Here is a 13,704-nt window from a genome sequence, read left to right on the forward strand (position 1 = left end):
CGCTTCTAGTTCGTGCGTCTGCCACCACGTGCTGCATGGCGCTGAGCAACCAAAACTGTCGCGGGAATTTTGGAACGTTTGCTACACCCCATTGATCTCCTATGGCCGCTAAAACTCTTCGGTGTGAGCGCACGAAGCATTCTATAGGTCATATTCTGCAGCGCGTAATAAGAGTAAGACATCAATAGCAACTTCTTCGCGCACCATTTCATGGAAGGCTTTAGTTTTCAGACAGGAGGTGCTCGCTTTTGGCGGCCGACAGATGGCGCCAGCTGGTGATGTCCAGGAAAACTGGGCACGTCATTCGTGCGCGTAAAAGCCGACTCATCGTCTCCGGCAGGAATCCGCGAGCGACATAAGCTCTGTCTCACGCCTTTAGCACCCAGGTCTTGTTTTGTGCGAGACTGCTGGCGAGAGACGGTGGCGCCGCTTGCGTGCGACACCAAACGCGAAGAAACGCTTCAAAGACGACATTTAAATGCTCGAATAGCTTTCCTTTTATTCCGCGCAAAGCTGACGAGACCTGCCATGTGAGTTTCATCTCTTCTGTCGCCACGATTAACGTGCCAAAGAACGTAACCAGCGCCTTGGAAGATCGAAGTGGAGCTCGCTTATCCCCCTTTCTACCTGTTTTCGAAGTTAATAAGAATGAGCGTTTTAATTTGTACGTACAGTCTTCCATTACACGGGCCTGTCTAAATCGAGAACACGCTGCGACGAAGCAGAACGAGACAGCGAAGCGGGCTAACCAGCGCGGCTGCCCGCCTTCCGATGGGGAGTGAATTCGCTGAGGGGGCAGGAGCGAGGGACGCAATAAAGACGGGAACGAAAGAAGACGCTGGCGGAAGAACGGGGAAGAAAGGTGAGCTCCTACGAGACCCTCTCGAAGAGCGAATGATGCCCCGGACGGCATCTTGAGTGTTCCGGATGCGGAGACAGTGGCGGCCACCGGAGGCTGCGGTCCTCCACCAGCGGGAGCTTCAGCGCGCGAGACTCGAGAAGGAAAGGAGGCTTCGTCAGCTGCTTTTCGCGAGACCGCCGGGCGCAGTGACGAGGTGCGCAGATTCATATGCAAATGAGCTACGAAATGGCCCCGAACAATGCCGGGCGGGCTGCGCGATGGCCGTGCCCGCGCGCACGCAGCGCGACGCGCAACCGGCGCCGACTGCGCATAATCGCGCCGCTCGTGAAGATGGAATGGCATCTCCGGCCGACTCGCCGAGCGCTCACTGTCAGAGAGAGGGCCGCTCGATTCGGTTAACAATGGAGTCTCTCGCGCCGGTAAACGGGCACGTAAGTGCGGTGGGGTCGCTGCGCTCATGCGCGGTTCTGCGTGGTATGAGCGTAACGGCACTCGTGCGGCGAGACCAAGCGAGAAAAAATGGGAACAAGGTAAAAAGAAAAAAATATCTTGACTCGACTTCCTTAACGCAGCCGCCGCGTCGATAGCGTTAGTTAGCTCAACCACGTATGAAAAGATGTGGTAGAATCTCGGAAGCAGTGGCGACGGAAAGTGAGCGTACAAAATTCAGCATGGAGCGCTTGGGGTGTATCTTTGTGTGCAGAATAGGCAAAGTGCGCACTAAGAATCAAGTAGAAGACTGCTTTCGCTACGAATTGCTGTGTTCTCAGAGATACTGTGGCTTTGGTTCTATCAAAGGTTTCGCTTGTCATGGGCAGTCTGTACCGAAGAGGACGATGGGAGAGAGCGAGAGAGGGAGAAAAAAAAAGGAAAAATGTGCGCTGCCCGTACTCGCCAGGCGTTTAGTGCAGCCTTGCACTGTGCGAAGCAATTAGCGAGAAGCCCCTAAGTTTCCTCCGTTACCAGCGAAAGCGAAGAAGCATACGTTGAAGTTTTTTGTTTTTTTTTTGTTTTTTTCGCGAAGGAACATGCAATAGCGACACACAAAAAAAGATGGAGTGCTGCTGGCTTCTGCAGTGAACCAGGCGAACCCCTTCATCTCCGTTCCACTACACACCGCACACACCCGCTCTCTCCCTGCTCTGATTTCCGAGGTTAATCAGATTGACCCCGAGCGCAGGTTAGCGCAGGCGCGTGGGGTCGTGGCCCCGGTGTCAAAACCAAAGGCGCGCCCAATAGAGCACGCGCACCGGCACGCCCCCGTCTTCTCCCCACTCGCGCGTCTCAAAAACTCTGCCATTGAAATAAACCGGCCGGAGCCAATTAAACGGAGGCGGCCGTGGCCCGCTCTTCCCGCCGTCGGGGGGGTTGGTGGGGCTCGCTGCCGCCCGCATCGGCACCCAGGGCACGGCGCAGTCTCTGCCGAAGCAGCCGCGGGTCTTCCTTTCCTTATTAACGCATGGCGCGGCAATCGCTGGTCGATGCGGCTCCCTCCTTGGAGAAGCGGCAGCGCTTACGCGGGTCGCCCCCGCCGCGAGGAAAGTGGGGGGCTGTGGCGTCCGAGCAGCGTCTCGCCGTAATAGCAATAAAAGCGCCCCCGCCAGGGACGCCCGGCGGCGGGCTCTCTCGGCGGCGGACGGGGAGAAAAAGGAAGCCGCGCATCGCGCCGCGCTCTCCGGAGGCGGCGGCGGAGGGGGGGAGGAGGGGAAGAAGAAAAAAAAAACAAGTCTGCCGCCCCCGCAAGGAAGAAAGAGTGGCCGGGAGAGCCGACGGCACGCGTGGGGCCGAAGGGCGGAAGCTTCCCAAGTGCAAGGTCGAACGTCGACGCGTCGTCCCTGACGCAAGGCCGCCGCCGCTGAAACAAAAGACGCGCCCCGAGCGGAGCGCTTCTTTCCGTCCTCACCGCCGCTGCGGCCGCTCTTCATTATTAGGAGGGAAGGGAAAGGGGAGGGGGGGGGGGGGGGGGATGCCGCCGGCGCGGGATATATAAGCGAGAAGCGCGCTCGGCGCTGTCGTCGGCGCGATCCACGCTCGGGTAGTCTTCGGAGCCGCGGCGGCAGTGGGCAACGCTAGGCAGCGCCGGTGCGAGCAGTCCGCCGGTAGGGCGATGCTTCCATCCGGGCTAGCCAGGGATTGGCATCCTCCAGCCCCGGCTTTGAAACACTGCCGCATTCTTGAGTTGAGTGCTTGCCCGTCCTCTATCCTGTAGCTTCATATTTAACTTAGCGGTGCACAAATGGACCACACCAGGTACTGATAGACTGTCGGCGAATGTGAACCAGGATTTTTTAAAATAGGCCATTAGAGGTACAGACGCGGTCAATAACAGTGTTGGCGGACGTCAGAAACGGTTAACGATTTTAACCATTAACCTGATTCCTATTAGTTAACTATTTAGCTATTACAGTTAGACGCCTGGTTGAAATTTACAGCTCGCAGTTAGAAAGGCCCCATTTACTTTTGTCCGAGGGGGGGGGGGCAGTGGTGGTTTAGTTTGATATTGCGTGTTGCACAAAGCCTGTGATCTTATATAGATCACAGCTTGAATTTTGAAGTTTGCATCATTTGTCGAGGCGTCCAATTTATATTCATGTATATCTGTAGGATATGTTGTGCGCGCTGCATCGCCCTTGCCTAACTATACCTCCACAGCCGGACGGAGGCCTCCCATATGCCGGAAATTAACCCTGCTCTGTACCACCTTACCCCGCAAACTTAATCTCATCAGCCCGCCTGACTATCTGGCGTCCCCTGCTACTCTTGTCCTTGCGCTTGTCTTGGAATCCACTCCGTTACTTTAAGGGACCATCAGTTATCTTGCCTTCGCATTACATGCCTTCCTGATTTCGACTAGGATATCGTTATCTCGCGCTTGTTCCCTGGCCCATTCTGATCTCTTCCTGTCTCTTAACGTTACGCCTAATATCATTTTATTTTCCGTAGCTCAGTGCGCTGTCCTCAATGTTCAACCCTCCTCGTTAGCCTCCGCGTTTTTGTCCCATAGGCTAGTACCGCTAAGATACAGTCGTTATATGCTTTCTTCTTAGGTATATTGGTGAAATGCTGCTCATTACCTGAGGCTGTATTTCACTGTACTGGGCTGTCCTAGGTGTTTCACTCGACTTCTGGAACTGCGGTCACTGCCTGCCCTGTATTTCCCTACCACAGGCAATGCTTCGACATGAAAGACTTTGACAGTTGCACGTTTCGGCACTGACTTGTCGAAACGTTGGCCAGATGCAATTAATTTGCGGATGTTCGCTTCGAGACTGTTGAACGTTACTTCAGGCTTCTCCGTATTAATTTTTAGACCCACCATTTTGCTTCGCTTGTTTCGGTCCTGCAGTTCAGCCCCCTGAGTTACTTGGTAGTGAAATTCTATCACCAAATCGGAGGCTGCTAAGGTGTTTTCTATTACATTTTATGCCCAGCTAACTTTTTTCAATCCAGTCTATTGAGTACACTGTCTCCTTGCCTGAAGCCCTTCCTGGTTGGTATTTTATCCTTTTCCCTGCGAAGGAACATGGTCGCTGTGTAACTGCTGTCGTAGATGGTTTCCATTACCTTTCTATATATCACTTCTACATCGGAGCTACGTAATGCCTGCATGACTGCTGAAGCCTCGACTGAGTGAAATGCTTTCTCGTAATCTACGAAGGCTATTTATAGAGGTTGGTTTTGTCCTGCGCATTTTTCTTTTCCCCTGATTCATGGTGTGGATATCTATTGTTCAGTAGCCTTTCCGAAAGCCAGCCTGGTCATTCGGTTTCGTACGGAAAACTTTACGAAAGTTTTCAGTTTCGTTCAGCATGTCCCCTTCATCCGGTCCCTGTTCGTCCGATCAACTTCGTGGGCGAACTGGCTCACGCCCCCATCTGGACTTTCCTGCACATGGCTGTGTGCCCTTATTAGGCCTGTGATATATATCCAGGATTCTTAATGGCGCGCCTGGTGTTATTTTTCGAGAGTGAGTAACACGCGAGTAAACAAAAAGGCAAGGAAAAAGGCATCCACTTGCTAAACCCTCTCACAAGAATAATGAAAGCCTGATTTCACGAAATGCTACCTGTGTTTGGACTCATGATGAAGACGACAGTGTAAAGTACAAAATCAAAACAGGGCCAGAGAAAAAAAAAACAAGTGCTAGAAAAAAGAACGGAGAGACAAGGGGAGAAATAGCCCTAAAGTTTGTAGGTTGCTTAGTGACCAATACTCGATGACGTTGCGGTAGCATTCGGTCTTTTAGGTGAATTTTACTGCTTCTAATCTCCTGCCGTTTCGTGCGACTTGTTGCATGGCCGTATGATGGAGCCTCTGTGCACATATGATGGAGGCGACGGCATTCCAAGCACAGCTCAAGAAACTGGCAGTTTAACACACGGGATGCTAAGGAAGCCTGTCAGCGTTAATAAGGTAAAACAGCACACCTGATCAAAGACTAGGACAGATGAGACAATACACAGCGCTCATCTTGCCTCGTTCTTGTGCAGGTGCGCTGTTTTAGCCTTACAGTGCCACACCAACTCGCCCATCGGTCTGCGGTGTCAGTGTTGTTTTACTTCCATGAAATACCGAAAAAAATTCCGACGGTGGTCGTCTTAAGCACCTGTCAGCGGAACTGATATGTTCGCGTGTTGTTTTACTTCCATGAAATACCGAAAAAAATTCCGACGGTGGTCGTCTTAAGCACCTGTCAGCGGAACTGATATGTTCGCGTGTTGTTTTACTTCCATGAAATACCGAAAAAAATTCCGACGGTGGTCGTCTTAAGCACCTGTCAGCGGAACTGATATGTTCGCTCCACTGCGGGTTCGAATCCCGCTTCCCTGGTTATGAAGTTTTATTCCTGTAGTTTCTTTCCCAGATGTTGTTTCGACTGAAATTACTGAAAAAAAAAAAGCAAAAACGAATTTTTCCAGAACTGTCTTTGTAGCTCTCAAGTTTTCGTACAACGGACCATTTGTGGAAACCTGTAAGCGCGCTTCTCCGTAAGGCTTGCTTCCCAACCAAAAGGTATCGTTCCCAGACGACACTGTCGCACTCTTTGTGGAAACGAATAGTCACGTTCCCCCTTCTGAATAACCTCTGGAATGTGGAATGTCGTCAGTTGACTTCAAGATGGCTCAGAGAGAGCTGTCGAAAGGGTACAATGGTGCAATAGAGAATAGGGCATCGCCGTCAGCCTTCTGTAGCACCACAGTAGAGCTGGGCAAAAATAGAAGGAAACGCATTTCAGAAGAGACGAGGCTTGGGCATGTTGGTATGACATACTTAAGGCAAATAAATAGCGCACAAGAGAAGACGGGACAAGCGAGGAGACCCAGACAAGCGCTAACTTTCAACAGACGGTTTATTGCAAAATCGGGAGCATATATACACATGTCCAGATAGGCACCAAAGAACAAGATCGAAGATAACATCAACAAGACACACACCCCCTCGACAGCCATCTGCTTATCGTGCCAGATATGCAAGCTCTTTTTTCGACAAATTAACGGAAGCTTCACTGACACAATCCGGTCCAAAACGCACGATGTTCGACGCTTCAACAATCTCCCTGGTAAGTTGGTCGCGGTGATGATACAAGATTACAGTATCTTCAAAAATTGGACGGCAAGGAGGGTCACAGCCACATGTCTTACAATGCAAAGTCAGATGCCCGTCGACACCACCTCTGACTTTCTTCGCATGCTCTTTTAGGCGTACGTTGAGGCATCTGCCCGTTTGCCCGATGTAGAATCTACCGCAGGACAAGGGGATCTTGTTCTTTGGTGCCTATCTGGACATGTGTATATATGCTCCCGATTTTGCAATAAACCGTCTGTTGAAAGTTAGCGCTTGTTTGGGTCTCCTCGCTTGTCCCGTCTTCTCTTGTGCGCTATTTATTTCCCTTAAGTAGAAGGAAACGGGCCTTTGTTCCAGTATCGGCAGGAGTGGGCTACCTCATACAACGACTCTGCGCATACCGAAGTTTCTTAAAATTTCCTGCTGAACAAATTAGCCTGACCCCGCACCGCAGCTCCAACTTCCTCCCTCACCACGGAACGGCGACAAAGGCCGGTCTGCCTCCCTTTCCTGCCTTATAGCCTCTGCTGTAGGCAGCGCGCGACCATCCGGAGTTTTCATTCCCACGAATAATTAGAGTATGGGTTCGAAACCTTGTGATTGGAAAACAAGCCCTGCGGAGAAGCGTTGTGTTCATCGCGAATCTTCATTGCGGGCGACTCGCTGTATGGGTATTTTTGCACGGGAACCAAAGTCTGTATCAGTCAAGCGGTGCCAGAGGACTAACTGACGCGAGCCAGAGGTCATTGCTGTGCTCACATGGCTAACAAGTCGCCCCGTATTTGCAGAAGCCGCAAGTTCTTATTTATTGCCGTGAAAGAACCTGCGCGTACAGAAGAAACAGTCCAGTGGACAGGCGCAAGTCTCAAGGCACGCCCACCTAAATGCGGTGGTAACGACGACCTGCTGCCACCTTACAAGTCCTAGCTGAGGATTTTATCCCATCCTGCCTTAGGAATGTGTGCAATTCCCTATCGGCAGCCGGCCAGTAAAGGCATAGAAAACGCCGGATAACGCTAAGAGCGGTCGCAGGTGGTGTTTCGCTTACGGCGAACACAAACGCGCAGCTTGCAACACGCAGCTCGCCCACTACGCGCGCACACACCCTTTTTTTTTTCTTTCTTGACGCCCCACCTGCGTCGCGCATAGCTAGGTCACCTCGATTCTGGCGACACAATGGCGCTGAATGTACTCATGGTTTCGAGACGCTGTGCCCGGTGAACCCCAAAAATATTTTCTTCGTGTGGGTTCTGCTGGACCACCCGCATGCGACAGCGTCACCGACGGTTTCGGTGGGCCCGCGGGCTTGTGCGCGGAGTGCCTTTGTTTCTCTGCGCGGCGCTTCATGCCGGCGTCGCATCGCTTGCCTTCACTGCTGGCTAGTCGCTTCAGGCAACCTATTCGCTTTAGGTTTTAGCACAGAGTGCACCGCGTGTCGCCATTGCGCCGGCGGCCCTGGCAGGCCAGCTGTGGGCGCACTTGGCCATCTGCGCATGCGCATTGGATACTGCTGACCGCCCTATTGTCGCCGTGCCCTATGTCAAAGCTTTCTGCTGAGGATTCGCGCGTCCAAAACGGCGCCAGTGGCGGAAGCAGCTTTGAACGGGCACGTGCAGTAGTCGCGGCTCTTTCTGACGCCACCTGCGCCAGCACATCTGGAGGCGCGAGCATCCGCTGTCTACCGAAGCTACAAGCTATCGCAGGCGCCCATTGAAGTCCTTGCACCCCTTCACCATTCCAGTACGGCTTGTCTTATGGGCAGACGTTTTTGTAGCGCTGCATATTTCTAGAATACTGGCACAGCTGCGCTTCATCTACCTACCCAGCAGTGGCTTGGCAGAGCTGAGCTTAATCCCTCTATCGCGAATGCAGCACACGGCAGAAGCGTGCAGGGAACACGCGCGGCATTATTCTGATCCCAGAAGCCTCCAGCGCTGCACCCAATTGCTGTCCCCAAAAACAGGCCGGACAGGAATGGTGGATGAGTGGGCGCACTGTGACATGACACGCTTGGAATCGTACCCGCGTCTGTCGCCCCGTAGAATGCTGTCTCGTTCCAGTAGCGAGCCAACGGGACTATGGCAAGCAGGCGTGAGCAGAAAAATCAGGTCGATTCACCAGAACGGAAAATTCTCCTTGCGAGTGGATTTTTCTTGTAAAGCGGACAGTACAAGCTTAGTCATGGAAACGAATTGGCGACAGGAGTCTTCGTCTGCGAGCACGCGAGAGAAGGAGTGAGCGGTGAACATTAGGCCAAGGAGAAAGACAGGGCCATTAGCTAGAACTTACTATCTGGTTCGCCCTAATCTCGTCCCAGTTATTCGAGGCTTCCGAAATCGTGTTCCGCGTAAGCGTCAGGTATCCCCGCACCGTACCTGTGTGGTGACGAGGTAATTCAGCGGTGTTAACAGTAGAGTTCTGCTGTTCAAGTCATAATAAACTCGCAAAGAGCATCCAAATATGCCGAATCATTCCATGCGGGCCTTGCAAACTGAACTCAAAGCTCTCTTAGCTTGCCCTCTGAAAAGGGAGGGAACAGGCCAACTCATCGAGTACCCCAACGCTGATGGCATTGACCTGAGGCCAGTCAACTCACCGATGATGTCCAGTGAAAAAGAGAACTGCCGGCAGTGTTTTGACAACATCGTTAAAAGCGCGTCATTAAAGGCGCGATTGCGTTGAGTGCAATGCCGTCCTGTTTCTCCGCGCTCGGCTGACAAACACGGTGCGTCGCGTCTGACGGCGTCACGCGGTGGCCTCGCCAAAACACACGTGTTCAGCGCGTTAGATTAGTGCCTTTTCTTATTTGTGTCGTGCGCTTGCTGGCGAGCACGCTAGAGCAGACCCTGTCTTGCTCCTTTGCCCTCTTCGCGCGATGGCGACGAAACCGCGTCAGCGTAAAAATGTGTGTTGACGTTGAGATCAGCGAGCAGGCAAAAAGGAAGAAAACGAAACTTGACGCGCGCTCCTCCTTCGCATGAGTTCAAGGCAAGCGAAGTCTCAACACGGCACATAATCAAACTCGAGAAACCTCTGGAGACATGTTTGCAATCGCCGGGTCGCGGGACGGCTCGGCGCAAGATTTTTCTTTTTGCTTGTTTTCTTATTTTTCTTTTATTGCCCGATTGTTCTAAACGCGCAAATCTTGTCCTGCAGCCTTCCGCGCCATCGAAACCGCTTTTGTTGGGCGTCGCGTGGTACCGAACGCGATGGTTTCGAAAGATAAGCGAGATCGTTGCGCCACCAACAGCCAGCGTTCACCGCCCTGTGCGCACAGTCGGCCTTGATGCCGTATCGTCACGAATCAAATATACGCACACAGGAATTCCTCGGCAGTTTTAAAGTCGTTGATCGGTTAGCATGGTGCCGGCTTGCGAAAAGGATCTTTCGCGGTGAACGCTTCCAACGGCGCCATCTTTGCGAGAGGCGTCTGCTCGAGGTCCGTCCGCAGCTCGGAAGAGGAGGTGTTACGCTTAAAAGAAGCGCCAGTGAAATTATTTCGCAGTAGTCTTGATGTGCGCTTTGGAAACGTCATCTCCGAAACGCGTTCTTGCCTTTGTTGTATACCTCAATTGCTGTTTCGCAAATATTAAACAAAAAAAATGCTGGCGCTTTGTGTTTGCTGGCATGAGCATATTTTCCTTCACGCAATTTTCCCATGCAAAAAAGGAAAAAAAAAAAACGGCGATAGCATAGTGCTCTCGTGCAGTGGCCAGCGAAGCTGATGTGTTCGCGCCACCGCGGGTTCGAAACCCAGTCGCAGCAAAATTTATTTTATTTCTCTAGATTGGCCAAGGCCACCCTGCTTCAAAGTCTCGTTTATTGCCTGCATCACGTGGCTAACTTCAGCGGCTTCACCGCACACCGGCATTTTCCAGGTTAGGAAGCAAATAGTTGTTTTGCACTGAAGAAATGAATGAAAAAGTACTAGCGGAAGTGCTGGAGTCACTAGAGGGGTGCGCGAAAGTAGCCCAGCCATCTAGTGGCCGTCAGGCGAAGTACGTTTGCCGGGTCGGGTGGGGCCGGCTGAGCTGCCTGGCATCTTTTCTGGGAAAATTTCTTTTACAAAGGTAAGGTGGGCTTACTTTGTGGACTGTAGTTAAGAACAGTACTGGCTTCGCCTAACCAGAGTAGAAAGGGGTGAGTCATATGTGAGCAGCAATAGACCTTTTTCCTGCGCATGCGTTAAGCCTCCTCGTCCGCCATTTTTACCGACTACGGGAGGCGAAAATGCGGGATCATTTTGGGGGAAGAGTACGCTTCATGCATTCATCGAGGAATGTCGTCCGTCACGACATCTACGCCAGTCATCTCTCATTTTCATCTGTACCTATTTTCGGTACTTATAGCTATGTGCGGGAGAGTGCGTAGGACAAAGCTGGAGTTCACGAGGGTGCGAAAAATTTACGCAAAAGCCCCCTGGGCAGCACGACAATTCCGAAGGGTAGACGCTTGGGCTTGTTGGTTCATATTACAAGGGTAAAAGCGTAGCCCAAAAAAGGCGAGAACATCAGAAAGACAGACACACACAGCACTAACTTCCAACAAATCTGTGTGTATTGGTCTTTCTGAGTCCTCGTCTTTTTTAGGCTAGGCTTTTACCCTTTTAGCACGGCAATGCTAACAAACCTCTGTTTTCTAACGAGGCGCCGCTGCCACACAATACAAAAACAGCGGGATGACTACCGCTTGCAAGAAGGCCAGACCTTTGCACTACCGTCGGGAAGACCGGTTTTCTGGGGTGTGGATGCTTAGTTTTCAACTCTTTCCTGTACTACGAGCACAGCCCAATATGGGGGCGCCCGTCGAAGTCTATGCACTGCTGTGCATAGACTTCCACTACAGCAACTCCTTTATACCTTCCTTCAGTGCGCCTTCCCTTTCCTCAGAACCAGTTATTGCCATCATTTCGTTGACCTCCCCCGTCCTGCCCCGTCTTCGCTTCCACAAGTACAAGACAGTACTAGTGCGATGGACCCGAGTGGTGCGTCCGCTCGATTCACATGCTAATGCATCATCAAGTGATGCAGGTAGTACGTAGCCAGGACTTTTTTTCGGGAGTGGAGGGGCTGATTCATCGGCTCATCGGTATGCGAAGTGCCTGAATTTTTTATGCGAAGTATATTAACGTAGGTTTCAGGCCTTCGCGCGACGCCCGGCGGTGGCCACCATTGACCTTGAAGTGAGATCACATGATGTGACGTCACGTGATGACGTCACACCGGCTGCAGATGGGGCCTCATATCGCGCCGTCGGACGTCGCCCGGCGGAGGCCTCCACGCTTCGGTTCGCGCCGTCACGCGCGACGCGGCGGCGGCGCCACCATCGCTGCATCACGTGATATGTGACGTCACGCCAGGGATGAAGCGGCGCGCGCCCGCCGTCGCGTCAGTCTCTGTGCCCGCAACCGCGCCAGCGTCTTTGCGCCGGGCGTGTATGCGGTCAAGATGCCTCCAAACGCAAAGGACGTTAATAATAAGAATGCAAAACGAAGGCTGCTTCGCATCCACTGGGCTTAACCTTGATAAGCCTCCAACTTTTTTTCTTTTACCACAGCCTGTTTCCCGAAAGCTTGGGTGCATGCCTTACCACGTGCAGTGTTCAGGCGAACACTTCGTTTTACCAGTGTTCGTGAGTGTGAACTCAAAAACGTAATATCTCCAGAACTGCGTGAAATGCACGTATTCGTGCTTAACTCGACGTGCCACGTCGTTTTAGAGCAAAACAAACTAGATTCGAACACTTCGTTTTACCAGTGTTCGTGAGTGTGAACTCAAAAACTGCATCCGGCCTTCCTCGTTCTCTTTCTTCTCGTGCCAACTTCCGCATCTACTACAGGCAGCAATTCCTGCTGGCTGCGTGTCCTTTCATTTTGCGCTCAAAAATAAGTTCGTCACTGTCCAGGCTGCAAGCTTGCTGGCGTTGTCAGCTATCGGAGACGTGTGCGAAGACGAAGTGTGCGCATTTTGTCTGTTGCGATTACACAACAACACGCGCTGGGCAGCATTCCTGGGTCTTGTTTTTTCCAAGGCTCTCGTCCCGCGGCTGGTTCGGTCGAGAAGCGACACGCGAGGAGGGAAGGGGAGAGAAGGGAAGAGGGCGCGGAAGGCTGCAGGGAGGGGCAGCGCTGCTCAAAACTGGTCCCGCGCTGACGCAGCGCGTATGAACGGCTTCAAGCGCTGAAAACCACTGGTAACCATCGGCGGTGAGCACAACAGCAGCAGCAGCGCTGCCGACCCCACGGAGACAAGATCAAAGGTCGAAAGGAGAAAAAAAAGACGAAAGGGAAGACCACCGAGAACAGGTTTTCCTGCGCCTGCCCTTTCCCTCCCTCGAATTCCCTTCTTCCTTCTCCTCTGGGCCTTGCAGGCCGGTGGCATAATCGGGAGTGGCTGGGCGCCTACCTCTGCATTTGAAAGGAAAGCCTCGCGCCTCCTCGCCACTGCGCGCGTTGGCACGAATGTGCCTAGCGAACCCAATGGAATGGCTCCGCTGAACAGCAGAGGCTTATCTTCTTATGGCGGCGACAGCAGAAGCTGGCCTCCGGAGGATCTGCGCGCACAATGGCGACGTGGCAGGGCATGCCGGCGATTCTGCTTACGCTCTTTCCTTCCCTTCCCGGGAGCTAACCGCAAGAGACGCCAGGCACGAATGTCGAAAATACGAGTGCGCGACGTCTCTGCACCTCGTCCATGTTTTACGACGAGTGTCTGATCACTTGTCTTTTAAGAGCAGGCGATTCGCAGGATTCGAGTGTAGACGCGTTTCGAGTGTACACGCCTTGTGGAGGCGATAAGAAAAGAGAGCGAAGCGCAAGGCTATCATCAGTCAGCTGCACTGGCGTAACCGCGAAATGAACGATGTGTAGTGTGGTGACGTTCATTCGCACAAATGAAACCTTCATGAGCAGATACGCAGCAGACCTCCTAAAAATCTGAGTGTCGTGTTCTGTTCCTTAGTTCCGGGTTCGGCTCCGTCGTAGGTTTGATTCCCCTCACACCACCCTAGTAAAAACACCGTCGAGTGTCGTGGCATACTTGTGTGTGTGCGCGCCTTTCAAGAAACGATGTTCTTCGGGGGTTGGTGTCGGTTTCGTCGAGAGTGCAGTTGGGGCGTCTACATGGAACCCGAGAGCGAACTGGTCAGGCAGACCAGAGCTGTTTGAAGGGTGTTCCACCTTCTGCACTGTCGGCGTTTAGACGCGTGGGGATGATGTCAGCGTGAAGGGATTGGCTGTCGTCGGTGCGCCGGGACGAGGATGCCGGGAGATCTCTAGC

At 52.6% G+C, this 13,704-nt stretch overlaps 1 protein-coding gene across 2 annotated transcripts in view; it reads left to right on the forward strand.

Annotated features, from left to right (window-relative positions):
• Tet (Ten-Eleven Translocation (TET) family protein) overlaps window positions 1-13,704 on the forward strand; it is a 185,756-nt gene that overhangs the window by 35,200 nt on the left and 136,852 nt on the right. The window lies entirely within an intron of this gene.

This window comes from Amblyomma mixtum, chromosome 3 (genome assembly GCF_055824585.1).
Source record: "Amblyomma mixtum isolate Tamu chromosome 3, ASM5582458v1, whole genome shotgun sequence".
NCBI lineage: Eukaryota > Metazoa > Arthropoda > Arachnida > Ixodida > Ixodidae > Amblyomma > Amblyomma mixtum.